Source organism: Mirounga leonina, unplaced genomic scaffold, assembly GCF_011800145.1.
Source record: "Mirounga leonina isolate KUSES-001 unplaced genomic scaffold, KU_Mleo_1.0 Mir_93, whole genome shotgun sequence".
NCBI lineage: Eukaryota > Metazoa > Chordata > Mammalia > Carnivora > Phocidae > Mirounga > Mirounga leonina.
In genome coordinates, this window is record NW_023270854.1 from 10061929 (window position 1) to 10075001 (window position 13073).

Sequence of the window (13073 nt, forward strand, 5' to 3'; positions counted from 1 at the left end):
GTTTTCCATATAAAGTATCATGTCATCTGCGAAGAGAGAGAGTTTGACTTATTTGCCAATTTGAATACATTTTATTTCTTTTTGTTGTCTGATTGCTGTTGCTAGGACTTCTAGTACTATGTTGAACAATAGTGGCGAGAGTGGGCATCCTTGTTGTGTTCCTGCTCTCAGCTTTTCCCCATTGAGGATGATATTCGCTGTGGGTTTTTCATAGATGGATTTTATGAACTCGAGGACTGTTCCCTCTATCCCTATACTCTGGAGAGTTTTAATCAGGAAAGGATGCTGTATTTGCCAAATGCTTTTTCTGCATCAACTGAGAGGACCATATGGTTCTCTGTCCTCTTATTAAAGTGTTCTATCACATTGATTGATTTGCAAATGTTGAACCACTCTTGCATCCCGGGGATAAATCCCACTTGATCGTGGTGGATGGTCCTTTTAATGTATTTTGGAAGGCAGCTATGCTCACCACTATACCACCAACGCAATGTATTGTTGGATCCTATTAGCTAGGATTTTGTTGAGAAATTTGGAATCCATATTCATTAGGGATATTGGTCTGAAATCCTCCTTTTTGATGGGGTCTTTGCCTGGTTTGGGGATTAAGGTAATGCTGGCCTCATACAATGAGTCTGGAAGCTTTCTTTCTGTTTCTATTTTTGAAACGGCCTCAGGAGAATAGGTATTATTTCTTCTTTGAATGTGTGGTAGAATTCCCCAGGGAATCCATCAGGCCCTGGACTCTTGTTTTTTGGGAGGTTTTTGATCACTGCTTCAATCTCGTTACGGGGTACTGGCCTATTCAAGTTGTCCATTTTCCTGTTTCAGTCTTGGCAGTTTATAGGTTTCCAGGAAGGCATCCATTTCTTCCAGGTTGCTCAATTTATTGGCATATAGTTATTGATAATAATTTCCAATAATTGCTTCTAAATCCTTGGTGTTAGTCGTGATCTCTCCCCTTTCATTCATAATTTTATTAATTTGGGTCCTTTCTCTTTTCTTTTGGATAAGTCTGGCCAGTGGTTTATCAGTCTTACTAATTCTTTCAAAGAACCAGCTTCTAGTTTCCTTGATCTGATCTACTGTATTTCTGGCTTCTAATTCAATGATCTCTGCTCTAATCTTAATTATTTCTCTTCTAATGGGTGGCTTGTTTGTTGCATTTTCTCTAGTTTTTTAAGGTGTAAAGTTTGTTGGTAAATTCAGGATTTTTCTATATTTTTGAGTGAGGCTTGGATGGCTATGTATTTCCCCCTTAGGACAGCCTTTGCAGTATCCCATAGGTTTTGGACTGATGTGTTTTTGTTCTCATTGGTTTCCATGAATTGTTTAAGTTCTTATTTGATTTCCTGGTTGACCCAAACATTCTTGAGCAGAGTGGTCTTTAGCTTCCTAGTGTTTTAATTTCTTCCAAATTTTTTCTTGTGATTGAGTTCCAGTTTTAAAGCATTATGGTCTGAGAATATGCAGGGAATGATCTCAGTCTTTTGGTATCGGTTGAGACCTGATTTGTGACCCAGTATGTGGACTATTCTGGAGAAAGCTCCATGTGTGCTTGAGGAGAATGAGTATCCTATTGTTTTAGGGTGGAATGTTCTGTATATATCTATAAGGTCCATCTGGTCCAGCATGTCATTCTGTTCTATATCACTCTTGGGGTCTTTCTCCTTTTATAGAACCCCCCTTAATATTTCTTGCAGGCTGGCTTAGTGGTCACATATTCTTTCAGTTTCTGCTGGTCTTGGAAGCTCGGCATTTCTCCATCCATTCTAAATGACAGCCTTGCCAAATAAAGTATTCTTGGCTGCATGTTCTTCTTATTTAATACCCTGAATGTGTCTTGCCAGCCCTTTCTGGCTTGCCAGGTCTCTGTGGATAGGGCTGACATTATTCTGATGTTCCTCCCACTGTACGTAAGGAATCTCTTCCCCCTAACTGCCCTTAAGATGGTTTCCTTGGTTCTAATATTTGCGAGTTTTACTATTACATGCCAGGGCATTGGTCTGTTTTCCTTGATCTTGGGAGGGGTCCTCTCTGCCTCTAGGACATGAATGTTTGTTTTTTTCCCCAGATTAGGGAAGTTCTCAGCTACGATTTGCTCAAATATATCCTCTAGTCCTCTCTCTCTCTCCACCCCCTCAAGGATCCCAGTAATTCTGACATTGGAATGTTTCATGGTGTCACTTATTTCTCTTATTCTATTTCCATGGATTTTGATTTGTTTTTCCCTGGCCTCCTCTTTTTCCTTCTCGTCTATTAATTGGTCTTCTAGGCCACTAATTCATTCTTCTGCCTCGCTTACCCTAGCTGTTAGATTATCTAGATTAGACTGGATTTCACTGATAGCATTTTTAAGTTCTGCCAATTCAGCTTTCATTTCTGCCATTAATCGATTTCTCCAATCTAGCTATTATCTTCACAACTGCTACCCTGAATTCCATCTCCAACATCTTGGTTATATCTGTATCCATTTGTAAATCTGTGGCAGAAGTAGTCACAGTCTCTGATCTTTCCTATTTTGGGGGTTCCTCCTCCTAGTCACTCTGTTGAGGGGTGGTTGAGGGAATGTACAGAGTCCAAATTATTGACCACAACCCAAGCAAGATGCACCTGTTTTGTAGGGACCCTATGGTTGCTGCCCTCTTATTCTCCCAGCCTGTCTTCTGAGGGAGGGGCCTGCCATGCTGTTACTCAGGCAACCCTGTTTGGGTAGAGTTGCCCTGCCCCCTGTGGCGGGGGATGGGCTCAAAAGCCCCAGTTTTGGGGGGCTTTTGTTCTCTAGTGGCTTTCCCTGTCGGTTTTCCGTGGCTCTTCTGAGAGTCAGAGCAGAAGAGATCGTTTCCAACCCTCTGTCTCAGAGCAGAGAGATCTCAGTCTATTCTTTAATGAGCTCTCCAGGCTGCACTATCTCCATTTCTGTCTGTGCTGCTATAAACTGCAGTGTCCTGAGTTGTGTGCCCCTCAGCAGCACTCTCAGTCTTCGCCTCCAGGCCGTGGCAAGTCTCTGCCCTTTGTGTTTGTAAAACCGCCAGCCACTTCCAGTTTGCACACACACCACCACACCAGTTTCGGTCCAGGGGGCTGCTCTAAAGTCCTTTCCCTGTCACTACCTGTCTGCAGAGTCTGTGCCCGGTCCCCAGTGTGGGAGGCTATCATTCACTGGTGGTGTAGGATCTCCACAGCTCCCTCCCCCTGCCATTTATCTTCTGATATCTGCCTGCGGAATCACAGCTCCCCACTTCATGCCTTGAAACCAGCTACCTGTGATATTCTGTTTGTAGAGATCCAGATCTATCTTCTTACATCTCAGACTGATTTCGTGGATGTTCAGAGTAGTCTTGTAGATATCCAGCTCAATTCCAGGGACTAGTTGGAATAGGGTCCCCTACCCCTCCACCATCTTTTCCCCTCCCTGTCCAGGTACTTTTAAAGTGGATTGAAATTTGAGGCTAAGTAGTTTGTAGGGAGTAATCTTTTAACATAAGCTACCATTCAAAATTAATTAAAATTATATTAATCAACTATCTTAACCAGCTTTAATAACTAGTCATAGAAGACTTTTATTTTTTAACTGATGGCAAATTTCAGGAAAAAGTTCTGTGTTTCTAAGTATAAAATAGACACACTGGTTTTTAAATCACAATACATAGGAGATATTATCTTGTCCAATGTTCTCTCCTGAGTGTTTTTCCCAAAGTTGATGAGTCTATTTAAAAATATATGTATTATTTTCTTGGCAATGATCACATTGTTATTGGTTTTGAAAAATCACTGGAGTTTGGAAACTTATTACAAAGTGACGATAGAGAGTCCTTTTTTTGTTTGTTTGGATACCATTAGTTCATTATAAAAGAGAGACATGAAAATTATTTACATGATGAAAGATTTCACAACTTCACTGGAATGGGCAGCTTCACTTCATGGCATTTTAATAATGATGTCAGTCTACATACTTTCTGAGAATGTCACCATCTCTAAATAAGAAATAATCCTTGTATCTAGAACTAATTTGGTGCCTCCATATTTGGGGAGAAGAACTTTATCTTCAACTTTCATACAAACTGGTTGAATTTCTCCACCCTTTCCTTTAGAACCCAATCCAAGAACTACTACTGTTGCTTGCAACACTTTTCCTTGAGATTTTTCTGAAACATTATACCTCCTTTTGTTACAGTTTCAGTTGCACTCCTTTCAACAAAAACTTGGTCAAAGAGGGGAAGAAAGTTTCTAAACCCCTGCCCTGCTGGGGTTCGTACTCTCAATAAAGAGTCCTTTGATGACTATCTGATTTAAGACATTATTGTTTGAATTGCAATTTGGGTATAAAGAAATAAGCTTCTACAACCTGACCTACAAACAGATGAAAAATAACTATGGAGTACAGGAAATACTTTTTAAAATGTCTGAAATCCCTAATGGGTAAATAAAAATAAGGAGATTTGAAAAGGACTTGAGATTAAAAACAAAACAAAATTGCTGAGGGAGGATAGTTTAACCCCAGTTAAACCCCAGTTATACATTTTTCTAACATAGCTCTTTTTTCTTTTCTTTTTTCTTTTGTGTGTGTGTGTGTGTGTGTGGCTTTATCTATAGATCATCTATATTCATGATGTGAGAAAGTAAACTGATAGGAAGATTCTGTCTTTCTCACTGAAAAGTCTAAGGAAAGAAATCCAAGGCACAAGGGTCACAGAAGAGTGAGAGGCAAATCCATAAAGGAGAAATTCAGAGGAACGGCAGCTCTATATATGGTGTATAAATTTCAAACTAGTCGTGGAATGGCCCCTGAACTACATATTTCTGAGACAACAGGATGATTAAATGAAGAATTGTGCTGCAACCCACTGCATGTGTGACAGTTTCTAGTTAGAATCACATCAAACCAACTACCTGCTAAGACAAAGCATAAACACCTTTAGAATAGCACGGCAAAATCCAGAGTACCCGCAAAATAATGTTCACAATATCCAGGAAGCAATCCAAAATTACCCAAAGTAAAAAGAACAAGGATAATTTGACCCATACACAAGGGAAAAAAATAGCAGTTAACAGTGAACAGCCCTGAGATCACTTAAATGTTGGAACTACAAGACAATAAATTTAAAATATTAAAAAAAGCTTACCACAAAATTGAAAACATAAAAAAGAACAAAACAAAACAAAAAATAAACTGAAAAACACAGCATATAAGATTTTGTAAAAAAAAGTAAAAAAAAAAAACTCCATGGGCCTAGCTTCAGGTGTGTACAATAATATTAAAAATTATATGAAATACATAAATTTACAAGTAAAAGAAGATCAATTAAATCCAAATATAATAAATATGGAGAAAGTCACACATGTACACACCATAGTCAAACTGATGTAAACCAAAAATAAAGAGATAACTTTGAAGGCAGCCAGAGACAAAACAATCCATTAAATACTGGCAGAAAAGAATGTCTTAGACCAAGGACTACTCATCAGAAACACTAGAGGCCAGAATTGATTGACACATCATACTTAAAATGCAAAAACCAAACAATCATAACACCAAACCAAAAATCAAACCAAAACAAAAAAATCAATCCATAATTATATATCCATACACCCAAGATGTAGTTCTCTTAAAATGAAGGTATAATAAATACATTTCAGATAACAGAAAGAAAGTCAATTTTCCAGTATCAGACTTGCTTTAAAAAACACGCCAAAGAACGCCTGGGTAGCTCAGCCATTAAGCGGCTGCCTTTGGCTCAGGTCATGATCTCAGGGTCCTGGGATCAAGCCCCACATCGGGCTCCCTGCTCAGTGGGAAGCCTGCTTCTCCCTCTCCCACTCCCCCTGCTTGTGTTCCCTCTCTCGCTGTGTCTCTCTCTGTCAAATAAATAAATAAAATCTTTAAAAATATATATATATGCCAAAGAAGATTCTTCATGGAAAGGAAAGGAAAATAATATCAAAGGTTATTCAGATTTCCAAAATAAATAAATATTAGAAATGGCAAATATACAGATAAATATAAAATATATCTTCCTTTAACTTGATTAAAATGCATTATTACTTTTTAAAGCAAAAATAATATTGTGTGCTTACAATATATATAGAAGTAATACATTTTATAATTATAATATAAAGCTTAGGTGAATTAAGTAAGAACACATATAAGATTGCAGGTTTTCCTATGTTTTTTTTTTTTTAAGATTTTATTTATTTATCTGAGAGAGAGCATGAGAGGGGGAGGATCAGAGGGAGAAGCTGACTCCCCGCTGAGCAGGGAGCCTGATGTGGGACTCGATCCCAGGACTCCGGGATCATGACCTGAGCCGAAGGCAGTTGCTTAACCAACTGAGCCAGCCAGGCGCCCCACAGGTTTTCCTATGTTTAAGTGAAGGGGTAGAATATTAACTTTGAATTCACTGTGAACATTTAAATATGTATATTGTAATATCTACAGCAGCCACTAAAAATTTAATAAGAAGCATAACTAAAAAACTCCAGTTAATGATTATAAATGGAATTCTAAAACAATAGTCCAAAAGAATACAGGAAAGGGAAAACAAAGAAACAAACAAATATGTGTACTGAGAGGAAATAAACACTAACAGAGTGAAATCTAACAATATCAACAATTACACTAAATGTTAATGGTCTAAATATTCAAGTTAAAAATCAAAGGTAATCAGCATGGACAAATAAACAAGATTTAACTAGAACTTTCTACCAAAAATACACTTTAAATATAAATACAAAATTGGGTTTAAATTAAATAGATAGAAAAAAAATTACACCATGTAAACCATAAGCATGAGAAAGTCAAGGTGACTGTATTAATCCAATTATAATAGACATCAATGAAATTGCCACAAATAAGGAGGGCATGCAATAATGATAAAAGAGCCTATTTATCAGTAGAGCATTACAGTCATAAATAAACAACTAATAGGGCGCCTGGGTGGCTCAGTTGGTTAAGTGACTGCCTTCGGCTCAGGTCATGATCCTGGAGTCCTGGGATCGAGTCCCGCATCGGGCTCCCTGCTCGGCAGGGAGTCTGCTTCTCCCTCTGACCCTCCCCCCTCTCATGTGCTCTCTCTCTCTCTCTCAAATAAATAAATAAAATCTTTAAAAAAATAAACAACTAATAATAAGGTATCAAAATACAGAAAGTAAAAATTGATAAAATTAAAAAGAGCAATAGAGAATTCCACAGTCTAAATAGGAGATTTGAAGCATCTCATAACAGCTAAACAAAAATAATCAATATATTTGTGGAAGATCTAATTATAATTACTAATTATAATTATTAGGTATTATTACATTATTAATCACCAACACCATTTGATATATTTTTTAATTCTGCACCAAAAAAAAAAAAGAAGATTACACATATTTTCTACTTTATATTCTAAATTCCCAAAGATAGGTCATATTGTGGATGGACCATTAAAGAAGTCTCACTTAATTTAAAAGGACTAAAATTATATAGAGCATTATCTTTGACCACATTGGAATGAAATTACAAATTGATAACCAAAATATATCCAGAAACACTACAAATATATTGAAATTATACAACACATTTCTATATAATCCATTGGTATAAGATAAATCACAAAGGATATATTTCACTTGAATAATATTTAACAAATATATACACATATAAAGATCATTGGAAGGGATACAAAACTGTTCCTTTGAAAGAAACGTGTATCATTACAAATGTATATTTGAAAATAAGGTCTAAAATTAATGACCTATGTTTCCACTTCAAAAATACAGAAAAAAAAACAACAACATAGTTCAGAATTTAAAGGGATCACATGTCATAACAAAATAGGATTTGGACGAGCAATTGAATGATATTTTTAGACAAGCAATTAAATGATACTTTAACATTCAAATATCAAGTTGTTTATATCTACAAAAATTTTGCTAGCATTTTGAATAGGATGGCATTAAAATCGTGGAAAAGTGACATACTAAAAATATTGAATCTTCCTATCCATGAAAATGGCTCATCTCTCCACTTATTTAGATATTTTATTTCTATCAACAATATTTTTAGTTTCTACATACAGATCTTGCATCAAATTTATTATATTTTAAATAATTTTCATTTTTTTATGCTATTATATTTTTTAAATTTGATTCTAATTGTTTATTAATGGCTTATAGGTATATGATTGAATGCTTTATATTAACTTTTTCCCTAGGACCTAAACTCACTTTTGTGTTCTAGGAGTTTGTTATTGCTGTTTTGTAGATTCTTTGGCATTTTCTATTTGGGCAATCATGTCAGTTTCAAATAAGGACTGTTTTATTTTTCTTTCTAATCTGCATCCCACTTGTTTATGTATGCTTTATTGTACCAGCAAGGCATTCCATTACAATGTTGCATAGGAGTGGTGATAGGGGACATTTCTGTCTTATTGCAGATCTTAGATGGAAAGCATTTAGCCTTTCATAATTAAGTATAGTGTTAGCTGTAGGTATTTTGCAGGCACTTTTTGTAAGATTGAGGAAGTTTCCTTCTATTATTACTTTGTTAAGAGTTTCTAGCATGAATGTATATTGAATTTTAATATACATAATCAATAGATAATCAAATGAAAAGTGTTGTCTTTGATTGCAGCCTGCTTGAAAATTAAAAAAAAATATATATATATTGGGGGATAATCAGGGACAGTCAAATATTCACTGGGCACTGAACAATGTTGAAAATTATTTTTCAATTGTTAGGTCTGATTTTGAGAATCTGTCATAATTTCCTGGTGATTTATTTATGCTCATATATTTTACCATGGATATTCGTACGACCTATAAGTGGTTCAGGGAAAATTACAGCAAAATATCATAATGGGTTATCAAATCAGTGTGTATAGGAGTGTCCATTGCATTTCACATTGCTTTTTATAAATATTTGGTCATTTCATTGGGAAAAAATAACATGTATAATATACTTTGCATTATCTTGGATGTATGTATTTTGTTAGTAATCTCTAAATACTCTAATGGAACATTTTACTGAGCAAGAACTATGTAGCTACTTGAAATATTACACATAATATCATTCAGTACTTCTTTATGAAAAAATTTTATAGCCAATTTCTGGAGAAATTATTGCTAAGAAATGTTTATACTTTTAAATATAAATTTAATTATAAACATAAGAGTTACTTTCAATTTTTAGATTTTGATGTATACGTATGAGTGTGTACATATGCATATATATAGTATGTATACATATGTATTATATATATAAATACTAATAATTCTATTTGCCTTCTTTACATGTCTAACAGTGATAATAAAAAATACTTGTTGAGGTGAAGTCAACCATGGGGGTCTAAGTTACAAGTCAGAAAATAAAAATCAGTACTTGATAAGAAGAAACTCTGGGATAAGGAGCCTAGTTCAGTCAAATCATGGTTAGGTGATGTGAAACCAGAAACAAAAGTCAGGAGAAAATCAGTGTCTTGTCATATCAAGAATTATTTCCTTTCAAAAAATGTGTTCAAATTACATCAAAGGAAAAGGTTTTAAAATTTGTCTTGGATATTGTTGTGGGGTTAAAAAACTTCTAAGCAGAGAAGATTGTATTTATGCAACAAATATGCATCCTTGCACAACCTATATTTATTGTATAGTGCCTTTCATCCTGAAGTGCTTCACAAATTGATTTACAAACTCTGTGTACCGCAATCATTTTCATTTTTGAAATGCACTTCATCTGTTATGCATACGTATATTTCATTTTATGAATTTCAGGATATGGCATAGTAATCCCCAGATACCACTTTGAGTTTGAAACACTGTTTTATGGCTTCATGAAAACCACACGACAAATTGCTTACTCTGGTTTCTGTGACAAATCTGTCTTTTCAGTAAGTGGAGCTCTAATTGAAATGTACACTTCAACTTGCAGGCAGCAAAAGACAAAAAATATCAACTGGGGGCTCATGAATGGGTGATGCATTAGTTAGCACAAAATTTATCGGGTTACCACTGTGTATAGAAAACCTATTTAGGTGTTATATGGGGGAAATAAAAAGTGCAGCCTCTGGCCTTGATGATCCTACAAATTAATTTGCACAGACAAAACATAACCACATTTAGATTTCAGTATTTCTTTAAGTAGCATACCAACAGATGTGAGCAAACATATGGCTCAAGCTCAATTCACAAATGCTGAGTTAGTGCAGTAATAATATAATAATCAGAGCAGGACTGACTTAGATTCCTGAAGGGAATACATTTGAACCAGGCTTTTATTAGTAGAAAGAGTAAAATACTCCTAACATTTATTGATAGATTTATTATTACACCATAAGTATACTTATCAGTTCATTTATTGTAATAGCATTCTAAAATTCATACAATTTCTGTATTTGTCATTTGTTGGCTCATGATGATTCATTGATTCACACATTCATTCATTCGTGTATTCTACTATCAGTCATATATTCAACCACCATTTATTGAACATTTCACATATGTCAGAAAAACTGATAGAAGTCAATGACAAATTAGGGAACAAAATACCATCTATGACCTTAAGAGATGATTACTATTATTAAGATACGTTTTCCACTATCTGATATCACAGTTTTAAATAATTAATATATATTTAAAATCACAGTAGCTAAAGTTTGGGTAATACCTGTTTATATTTATGAATGTAAATTGTATAGGCTGAATTGTTTCCCTTCAAAATTCATATGTTGAAGCCCTAACCCCCTCGAAGATAAGGCCTTTAAACAGGTATTAAAGTAAAAGGAGGTCAAATAGGTAGACGCTAACCCAGTATGACTGGTGTTATAAGAAGCTGAGATTAGAACAAAGACAACACCTAAAACATGTGAGTACACTAGGATAAGGCAGCCATCATCAAGAGAAGGAGAAATGACTCTGAAGAAACCAAAGGTATGGACACCTTGGTCTGGGATTTCCAAACTCTAGGACTGTGAGAAAATAAATTTCTGTTGTTTAAGCTAGCTATTCTGTAGTATTTTGTTTTGGCACCCTTAGCAGAATAATAAAATACCAATATCTAAATAAAGTCCAATATGATCGCTTTTTCCTGATCCCTATGCATTAGATTCTTTTTTCCAGCAGCTGACAAAATGTAATAGAATGATTAAAGGTTTTTAATTGAATTTCTGGAAAGTGTTTTAGTAACAAAACCGTTTCAATATCATGGGAATAAACTATAGAGGAAATTTTAACATAATATGCTACACTTTCAAATTGATTTTCATTATGAAAATGGAGATATATTGTTGCAAAAACAAATTTGCCCTCAAGATACAATGAATCACATTTTAAGATGCAGAGAAAGGAAGAAAGAATGTCCAGAAACAGATAAGAAATGGGAGAAATAATGGATATAGAAGGTGAGAAGAAAAAGTTTGTAAAATAAATACCCAAACAAAACATAAATAAAATTGCATTAATAAAAACATTAATAAAATTAACATTAACATTAATATTATTATTAATTAACATTAACATTAATAAAATTTTTACTCATACTTATGATTACTATTTTAAAATAACTATGGAGAAATACAGGTGGGGCAAGAAAAATTGAATTTAAGATATATATATATATATTAGGGACACCTGGGTGGCTCAGTGGGTTAAGCGGGGCCTTCGGCTCAGGTCATGATTTCAGGGTCCTGAGATGGAGCCCCACATTAGACTCCCTGCTCAGTGGGAAGTCTGCTTCTCCCTCTCCCTCTGCTGCGCGCCCCCCACTTATGTTCTCTTGCTTGTGCTCTATCTCTCAAATAAATAAATAAAATCTTTTTTAAAAATCACATTATTTTATTTTTCTATTTTCAATGTTAGAGGTATTTGGTGAAAATTTTGCTTTTGAAGGAAGTGGGTGTTGGCACTGTCAAAAAGAAAGTGTATCCTTTAATACATTAAATGTGTATTTGCATTCCAACCAGAGATCAAATTTTAAAGCTATTAACTGATATATATATATTTCTTGAAAAGTAACATAAGCCATAAAATACATTTCATTTTTGTTTTTATTCATGTATTTACTGTCACCTAATCCATAAAAGTGTCTACACTTCGTGAAATGTGTGTAATACCAGGCCAGAGTATCTTATACCCAACCAGCACATTCATGTTCATACCTGAACTTTGGGGCATTAATGCTCTGCCAGGAGCTAATTGTCATTTACTAGGGGGAGGCTAATATAGGTTTCTACATGACAACAAAAATATATGACCTTATGTCAGATTATTAAGCCCACACGGGGTACACGAGAAGTGGACCAAAATGCACATTCTCCAAAGTCAGAAAAGGAGAGGTAGTGCATAAGGAAGGGTCAAATATGTGCTAGAAGAAAACTCAGTCTGATGATTTGCACTGAGCTTCAAATAATTTCTGATGTTTTCAACAGTTGTGTTGTTAGTTTCTTAGCTTTTGCAGACCTCAGCAGTTAAAGGTGTTGACAGGTACAGAATATATGGCACTGTTTTCTTAGTGGAATTCTAATTTCTTTTATAGGCACCCATAGCATTCAAGTAATAATAATGCTAGAGATAATTTATTTGCAAGGATATCTTTTTACATATAATTTCAATTTACATTTAAGAATATAAAAAAATGTAATATTCATTGCTTCTGAACACAACTATCATACCACCTGTTAGAGCCACAGTCAATTCTGAATTTATCATTGCTCATGCTGTTATCAGCTAAATGATTTATGACTACTGTAGATAACACATCAAAATATCCATAACATTCATTCAAGTGTGATCCTCTACATATGTTGACAATAAAATATATATATGAAACAATATCCATTTTGAACTTGCTTAAATAACAGTGTAATTTATATAGTATTTCCTTAGCTCATATACAGTTTTTTTCATGTCTAATATTGCATTTGTTCATAATAGCAGTGATAGTAGGTATGGCATGTAACAACTGTTTTCTTTTATAGAAGAGACCCCAAGTGTGTGGGGAGTAAAAACAGAAATCTTGGTGTTCCATATTTGAGCTCATGATATTTCTTAGAGTCAATGGTAGTAGGCTAGTGAAATGCAACAGACTCCCTGATAAAGTC

General features: G+C 34.7%; 1 pseudogene; it reads right to left on the reverse strand.

Annotated features, from left to right (window-relative positions):
• Window positions 1-3828: 3828 nt before the first annotated feature.
• The window catches only part of LOC118004715, a 65191-nt pseudogene continuing 55946 nt past the window's right edge, over window positions 3829-13073 (reverse strand).